Source organism: Chrysochloris asiatica, unplaced genomic scaffold (assembly GCF_000296735.1).
Source record: "Chrysochloris asiatica unplaced genomic scaffold, ChrAsi1.0 scaffold00060, whole genome shotgun sequence".
In the NCBI taxonomy this organism is placed as follows: domain Eukaryota; kingdom Metazoa; phylum Chordata; class Mammalia; order Afrosoricida; family Chrysochloridae; genus Chrysochloris; species Chrysochloris asiatica.
Window position 1 is genome coordinate 12,203,092 of NW_006408578.1, and position 9,011 is coordinate 12,212,102.

General features: G+C 40.0%; 1 pseudogene; it reads right to left on the minus strand.

Moving 5' to 3' along the window:
- Window positions 1–1,602: 1,602 nt before the first annotated feature.
- Window positions 1,603–3,123, minus strand: LOC102813429 (annotated as a pseudogene).
- Between the last annotated feature and the right edge of the window lie 5,888 nt (window positions 3,124–9,011).

A 9,011-nucleotide genomic window follows, 5' to 3' on the forward strand; every position in this document is an offset into this window, starting at 1 on the left:
GAGAATATTGAAAGTGCCATGGGATGCCAAAAGAACCAACAGATCTGTGCTGGAAGAAGTGCAGCCAGAGTGCTCCTTGGAGACCATAATGGCCAAACTTCATCTCTCATACTTTGGATATATTGCCAAGAGGAACCAGTCTCTGGAGAAGGATACCATGTTTGGTAAGGTGGAGCGTCAGAGAAAAAGAAGAAGACCTCAGCGAGATGGATTGGCAAAGTGACAGCATCAATGGGCTCACGCATGGCAACAATTGTGAGGTTGGCCCAGGACTGGCCAGTGTTTCGTTCTGTTGTGTATAGGGTTCCTATGAGTCAGTACCGACTCAATGGCACCTAACAACAACAACAATAACAATGAGTTGGAACAATCCAACGGCACTTAACAACAACAATGGCTAATGTTGGTGAACATTTTGTCATATATTTGCTGTCTGCCTGAATGTCTTCCTTGGTGACGTGTCTGTTCCTGTTCTGTGCCCATTTTCTAATTAGGCTATTTGTCTTTTTCTTGTAAAAAATTAATAGTTTCTTATAAATTTTAGAGATTAGTCTCTGTCTGATATGTAGTTGCAAAATTTTTTTTTCCAGTCTGTGGGCTCCCTTTTTACTCTTACGGTGAAATCTTTTGATGCACATAAGTTTCTAATACTTAGTATGTCCCATTCATCTATTTTGTCTTATATTATTTGTGCATTTTTTGCAATGTTTGATAATCTATGTATGCCCAGTATTAGAACCCTTAAGTTTGTCCCTATTTTTTCATTGATGATCTTTATAGTTCTGGGGTTTACATTTAGGTCTTTAATCCATGTTGAGTTAATTTTTATATATGCTAAGTAATATGGGTCCTGTTTCATTCTTTTGCAAATCAATTTCCAGTTTTGCCAGCACCATTTGTTGAAAAGGCTATCTCTTCCCCATTTAATGTATTTTGGTCCTTTGTCAAAGATCGGTGGACTGTATGTGGATGAATTTACTTCTGGGTTCTCAATTCTGTTCCATTGATCTATATATATTTCATTATACCAGTACCAGGCTGTTTTGACCACTTTGGCCATGTAATGAATTTTGAAATCAGAGATTTAGAGACCTCCACCCTTTTTTTCCTTCTTAAGCATTGTTTTGCTTATCCAAGACCTCTTTCCCTTCCATATAAAGCTCATGATCATATTTTCCATCTCTTTAAAGAATATTGTTTGAATCTGTATTGGGATTGCATTATATCTGTAAACTGCTTTGGGTAATGTTGGCATATTCATAATGTTGAGTCTTCCTATCCATGAGCATGATATATTCTTCCATATTTGTATATTTCTTTTGGTTCCTTGTAGCAGTGTTTTGTAGTTTTATTTGTATAGGTGTTTTGTTTCTCTGTTAAGATTTATTCCTAAATATTTCATTCTTTGGGTGGTTCTTATAAATGGCATTGTTTTCCTAATTTCCTTTTAAGAGCTGTTTTTATTAGTATAAAGAATCCAACTGATTTTTGAATGTTGATCTTGTACCCTACCTACTCACTTTCCAATGGGTTCCAATATTTTTTTTTCTGGGGTTTTGGGATTTTCTATGTATAGGATCATATCATCTGAAAATAAGAGAGTTTTAGTTCTTCTTTGCCAGTCTGGATGCTTTTAATTTCCTTTTCTTGCCTTACAGTTATGACTAATGCTTCCAACACAATAGTGAATAGGAATGGTGATAAAGGACATCCTTGTCTGGTTCCTGTTTGCAAAGGGAATGATTTCAGTTTTTCTCCATTGAAAATGATGTTGGCTGTTGGTTGTCTCTTCTTCTGTGACTTCTTAGTCCTTCTGTTTTTCATCCTCAATTTTGACTCCCTTGGCTTTTTTGAAGTTGGGAGAGTTCTTGCAGCCACCCTCTCCCTCCTCTTCAGAGTTGGAGAACTCTTCTTCACAGGCAATTCGTTTGTCAGAGGAACAGATTGATATGCGTTTGTCAGGGTCCTCTTCATCTTCATCACCACTTTCCTCTGGAATGGCATCCTCAGGAATCGCCTGCATTTGGAGCCCAGATGCATGGGGCACCATCCTCAGGTTCTCAAACAGTCTCTGTTTGAGCTGCTCCAAGTACTCATTAATGTTCTGGTTGGTCATATTGAAAGGACTGATGTGAAACTTGAAATCTGGTCCAAAGAATTCAAAGTAGTCACTGTACGGAAGCTTGTTAGGGCCACAGCTGATTCATATATCCAGCACTGAGTAATATTACGAATAGGTGTAACCACCTCCAAGCATCAACATCGGCAGGTTAAAGTTTCTCACAAATTCCACACACTTGGCATGCCCTTTGATGGTCAAATTTAAACAACCTAATCGATCCCCAGACAGGGAGTCAGAGCCACACTGTAAAACGACTGCACTAGTCTGGAACATCTCCATTACTTTGGATATGACCTGCCTGAAAATGACCTCATAGGAGTCATCATCAATCCCATCTCCGAGTGGGTAGTTAATAGCATAATACTTACCTTTGCCAACATCAATATTCCGTAAGTCCCCTGTTCCTGGGAAGTACTCTCCATACTTGTAAAAGGACATAGTCATGACCCATCTGTGGTATAGAAGGCCTCTTCCACACCATCACCATGGTGAACATCAATGTCAACATACAGCACCCTCTGGTGATAAGTTAGCAGTTCCAGGATGGCCAAGACGATATCATTGATGTAACAGAAGCCAGATGCCTCGGACTTCTTTGCATGGTGCAGGTCACCAGCCCAATTCACAGTGATGTCCGTCTGCTGCTTATTAAGTTCCACAGCGCTTGCCACAGAGCCACCAGTAGATAACTGGCAGAACTCAAATACTGGGCAGTCTTCACCAATGTGGAATCTCTGCATCTGCTTGCTTTACTCAGACATGTTGTCTGGGCAGATGGAGAGCAAGGATTTAATGTAGTCATAGCTGTGGTACTTGGTCATCTCCTCAGCACTGGCTTTGTGAGGGAGATAGATTTCCATCTTTCGATAGAGACCATAGTTGAGCAGCAAATTGTGAGTCATGCGGATTCAGTGGGGCTTCATTGGGTGACCTTACCCATAGTAGTAATTTCCAACATCCCCGTCGTAGTAGTAACAGACTTTCCTCCTGGTGCCCTGAGTCTGCGCCGTCTTGCTCGCCTCCTGTCCCTCCCATCAGAGCCCTTCCCTTTTGAATGAACAGTTTAAGCATTCATTAGCCATAGCTTGAAAATTATTTTCACAAATGAAATTAAAGGTTCCAGAGGTTACTCCATAATAGATGTCCTGAGGATAAATTTCCCAGTTCAAAGTCTAAATTCATAATAAATCATACTATAACCATATGGAGTCCTAGTGTGGCACTGTAGGTTAATGTGCTGGACTGTAAAGTCAGTTTGAACTGCAAGGTTGGTGGTTCAAGCTCACCAGCCACTCCTTGGAAACTCTATACAGGGCTGTTATGGATTGGAACCAACTCAATGGCACATAACAACAACAACAACATATCCATATAATCCTAATTCTATATAACCAAATGATCAAAAACCCCTACATTTGTATGTTATCATTGTTAGGTGTCATTGAATTGTTTCAACTCATAGTGACTCTGTATTGGATTTTCAAGGCTGGAAATCTTTATGGAAGCAGAAAGCTTCATCCTTCTTTTGTGGAGTAGTTGGTGAGTTTGAATGGCCCATCTTATGGTTAACAGTACTGTGCTTATCCTACAGTGCCACCCAGGTTACATTAATATTTAAATATAAGGCTAAGTCAAGAAGTATTGCTAAAAAATCAAAGAAACCTGTATTAAACGAAATATCACAATATTAAGCTATTGTTGCTGCTGTTGGTAAATGCCATCGAGTTGATTCCTACCCCTAGAGACCCTGGATAGGGTTTCCAAGGAGCAGCTGGTAGGTTTGAACTGCTGGCCTTGTGGTTCGCAGTCCAGTGCTCATCCTACAGCACCACACCAGGTTTTCACCATATCCTCCACCTAGGTCTATACACTTCTGAAAGCAGTTTCCAAATCTCAAAACTTTCCCCCAAAGAATTCTGCACTCTTCAATTCTGCAACATCAAATGGTAGTTTTGGTATCCTCAATGGACACAAATCCTCAATGAATTCCTTTGAAACATTCTTTGAGTTTGGGAAGCAAAAGGAAGTCTGAAGGATCAAGATCAGGGTTATAGGGTAGATAGGGTAAGGTTTCCCAATAAAATTTTAATAGGACAATCCTTGCTACCGTCAACGAATGAGCAAGCACAGTGTCATGATGGGGAAAAAAATCCCATGGCACAATTTTCCTGGTCTTTTTCTCACCAATGCAATATATTCCATTTTCTTAAAATGCCTTCCCAATAAACCCCCATGATGGTCCTGTGTTGATAATGCAAAATGAGCAAAAACTAAATTTCTTATTCCTTTTGGACCAGTGAAGATTTCTCCTTCACCTTTTCCCTTCTTATAGTCTCTGTGGTTTGGTGTCATAAATGTCTCAGATGTGAATTCTAAGAAATAGGTTTCCTCTGCACTGAGAATAAGGAAGTGAATGTTTTCATTTCAGTGGGAAGTCTGTAACTTCGTCGTTCAACATATGCACTGTCCTTAATCAGTTGTTAGTTGGTGATGAGTTGCTCCAATTCGTGCAATGTTTATTGGTCCAGTGGTAAGGATTTTTGTTTTCTTTACATTGAAGTAAAGAAAAAGTTCAGTGAAAACAAGCTTATTATGCACGTGGATAATAGGAGGCGCTGCCCCCTCTCCCCCCATCCCCAGGATCATTGGTATATTTGAGTCCACTATTGCAGGTATGTGGCCATCCACCCCACTGAGAGCTTTCCTTGTTTTCACTGACCTTCTACCAAAAACAATGTTCTTTTCTAGCTATTGGTCTTTGTTGATAACATGTCGAAAGTAAGCAAGCCAAAGTCTTATCATCCTCACTTCTAGGGAGCATTGCATTTATAATTCTTCTAAGACTGATTTGGACATTGAATAAGGAAGACCGTAGAAGAATTTATGCATTTCAGTTACGATGTTGGAGGAGAATATTTAAAGTACCATGGACTTCCAAAAGAACAAACCAATCATCCTTGGAGGCCAGGATAGCCGAACTTTATTTCTCATACTTCAGACATATTATCAGGAGGAGGGTCAGAGAAAAAGAGGAAGACCCCCAGAGAGATGGATTGGCAAAGTGGCAGCATCAATGGGCTCAAGCATAGCAACGATTGTGAGGTTGACCCAGGACTGAGCAGTGTTTCATTCTGTTGTGGATAAGGTTGCTATGAGTCAGTACTGACTTGATGATACCTAACAACAACAAGACTGATTTGTTTGGCCTTCTGGGAGCACCTGACCCAGCCATGGTATTTCAGTTTTCTAATGAACACCACCACCACACTGGGCTAGACAATGAAAAGGGTACACAGACAAAAAAAAACACTAAATCCTTAACATAGATAAGAGGGAGAGAGAAAAACACGACAATTGTAGCTATTTTTCATAGTCGCCTTTTAAAGAACTTCTGCTGAATTGTAATCATCTCTGAATATTGGTTGTGGGTACCCACTTAATGAGAACCTCTTTATGATTTTCTAGCACATTGTTAAGTCACAAGAATTTATATCATTAAGGTCATTAAACTATGTTATTTGCTATGGGCTATTAAAGAGAATGCTAATAATTTAAACTCACCCCTTGATCCTACAAGAGAAACCGATGTTGTGTACTGTTTCATTACATCTTATTTCTGGCCTTTTTAGAAACCAAACATCCTGATCGCTCATAAATGTTTTCAATTGCTAAATTGTTCTGTGTAAAAAGATATCTTTGAACAGGAAAATAAACTTATGTCTAAATGAAAGCATTAGTAAGATTGTTCTATTTCATTCCACTAATTATTGAAAAAGTAATATTTCTCCCGTGATTCCTTTCTCACTTTCCCTGTCAGCAAAGTGAGCATGGCCTCATAAACACAGTTCATGGAACAAATACGTTAGCTGTGTCTGATTCCATTGGTTTCCAAGGAACATAAAAAAGGGCGACAGTTTCAGAAGCTGCTAAACTTTAATACTTGGCTTTGTGAGTAAGACTAATACATTTTAGTAAAACCCAGTGAGAAAGGCTGGCTGTTCTCCTGTCTGCCTGTCACGAACATCAAAACTCACCAACATCTAAGTCCTCCTCAGAAGCAGTAAGTATATTGTAAAACCATTTACAGCTGTTATAAAAATATTTTGACTATTTTACCTAAGAAAAACTGAGTAAGATACCTGAAATAGTTTCCAAAAAAGGTTCCCCTTTTTAGCCAGCCCCAGAATTGGGAAGAGGAGTGGTAGAGAAAAGAACATTCACTTTCCTACTAAAGTCCTATACAGCTTCTGGCTTCCAGCTGAAGGAAGTCAAGGGTTTTACTGAGTCCAACCTACTGTCTGTCAAAAGCAATGTCAAAGCAGTTCTCCAAAGAGGCCATTTCCAGGGTTGTCTTAACATGGAATTCTGGTAGCGTAGCGGTTATGAATCAGGCTGCGAACCTCAGGGTCAGCAGTTTGAAATTACCAGCTGTTCCGTGGGAGAAAGAAGAGGCTTTCTGCTCCCGTAAAAGATTTACAGCCTTGGAAACCCTGTACAGGGTCGCTATGAGTCGGAACCGACTCCACGGCACATAACAACAACAACTTAACAATGAAAGGCAAAAGCAAAAAAAAAAAAAAAAAACTGTTGCCTTAGAGCCTACTCTGACTCACTGCGAACCCACATCAGAGTAGAACTGTGCTCCCTAAGGATTTCAATAGTGGCTTTTTCACAAGCAAATCACCAGACTTTTCTTCCAAGTCGCTTCTGGGTGGATTCGAACTTTTCCATTAGCAGTCATTCATGTTAGCTCTTTATACTACCCAGCAACTCCTGTCCTAACCAGTACCTTGAACCTTAAAAAGGTAGCCTTGCCTCCAGAGAGTTCAATCCTGAGGTGTAGCAACTTAGGCTGGAGTTCAGCTTCATCTCCCACTCACTTTGTATGGAGCTTTGCACTCTTTTCCTCTACTTGCACCTCTTCTGTCTTTTCTATCTTGTAGGATCAAGGGGTAAGTGTTTACCAGATGTTCTCTGCTCTTGATGCCAACCATAAATCCAGAAGTTAGTCCTTATTTCATGTATGCACACTGCAGGCATTTCTTCAAGGGTATTCTCTTGAATGAATAGATTCAGCTTACTGAAAAACATGTCAGCATCCACTGCAAATAAAAACAGATGCCTCACAAATTGCTTTGGGAGTTGCGAAACTGTACTCTGAAAATGTGTATCGCTCAAGAGAGGAGAACCAAAGTGCAGATTGTGAAGTACCAGGCTGAGGAACTCTAGGCCTAGCATTGCTCTAGTCAAAAATTCTACCCAAGCTGCAGGACTCAAGTCAACATCTACTTCTTCCACAAAACCTTTCCCAACTGAAGAAAAGGATGAATGTTAGCTTGGGCAATGGTCCCAGTCTTCATATCACCTCAAAATCCACCCGCACTGGCCCTACTTTTGTACCAAATATAAAGGGAGCAATCCTCTGGAACGGAGTCCAAATGTGGCACTGTATAAAAAACATTGTACTGCTAACTGCAAGGTTGGCAGTTCAAACCCAGCAGTCACTCCTTGGAAACCTATACAGGGTGGTTATGAATCAGGACTGATTCCACAGCACTCAACAATAAAGACAATCTTCTAGTACACCTTTCCTTGAACCCTCAGTAAATATTTGCCCCATGGTCAAGGTCCTGTGTCAGCTGCACGCAAATTTGTAGCTTTCCGAAGCAAAATCGCTTCTTCCTCCACCTCCGTCTGCAGGATTATTCATAAACCTGTTATAGTCCTTGCCATAGGACCTCATAGTAATGTGCTGATGTGGCCATGCTCCCAGATGAACTGAAACTCTTCAAGGGTAGAGACTAGGTCATTGTATATCATATCCTTAAATCAAGTAAAGCAAATACGCAAAGAAAAACAAAAAAAGAAAAGAAGGAAGAAAGAAAGATTTGAGAGACTAGATAGATGGCTATGCTAGAGTGGAGAAATTGACAGAGGATAGGTAGACATGATAGAGTGGATTGTTGTTGTTGTTAAGAGCCACCAAGTTGGTTCCCACTCAGAGTGACCCTGTATAGGGTTTCCAAGGAGTGACTGATGGGTTTGAACTGTCGACCTGTGGTTAGCAGTCCTGTGCTTATTCTATATTGCCATACCAGGACTCTGATGGAGTAGATGGATAAATAATGTCTAGGTGCATGGATACATGTGATGGTAGATGTGATAAAATGGATAGATATATAGACACATAGACAAATATATTTCAGAATTTCTAGGACCATCCCTTCTTTATTATGTTCTTAGCTCTCTCTTTCAGATGACACTTCCATTCAGGCAGACCAAAAATATTACAACCAGATTATAGTATACAGTACTGACTTGCATAAGAACAAAATACATATATGAGGGTGCTTCAAAAAGTCTTTGAAAAAATGGAATAAAAAGATTATGGATTTTTTTCCCATGAACTTTTTGAAGCCCCCTTGTACCTCCTCAAAGTCAGTAAGATAACAATTGTATTGTTTATCATACTGTACGGTCAGACAGATTGCTTTCTGAATCTTGACTCTTCCTCTTTCAGGCTATGTGACCTGCTCCCAAAGTCCCTAAACCTCCACTTTGGCATCTGTAACAGGAGAACATTAACACCTACTCAGAGGACCAATGTACAGATTACAAGAAACAGGTAGGTTGAATTCCTCAATTAGTGGTGGTTATGTGCCGTGGAGTTCTGACTCAGCAACCTTATATAGGACTTCTGAGGCTATAAATCTTTACAGGAGCAGAAAGCCTCATCTTTCTCTGGCAGAACCACTGGTAATTTCGAACTCCTGGCCTTGAGGTTAGCAACCTGACTCGTAACCACTATACTACCAGAGCTCCTTATAAAAGGAATGGATACATATTAATTTCACTCTTTACTTTAGTTTTCCCATTTTCATTCAGACAT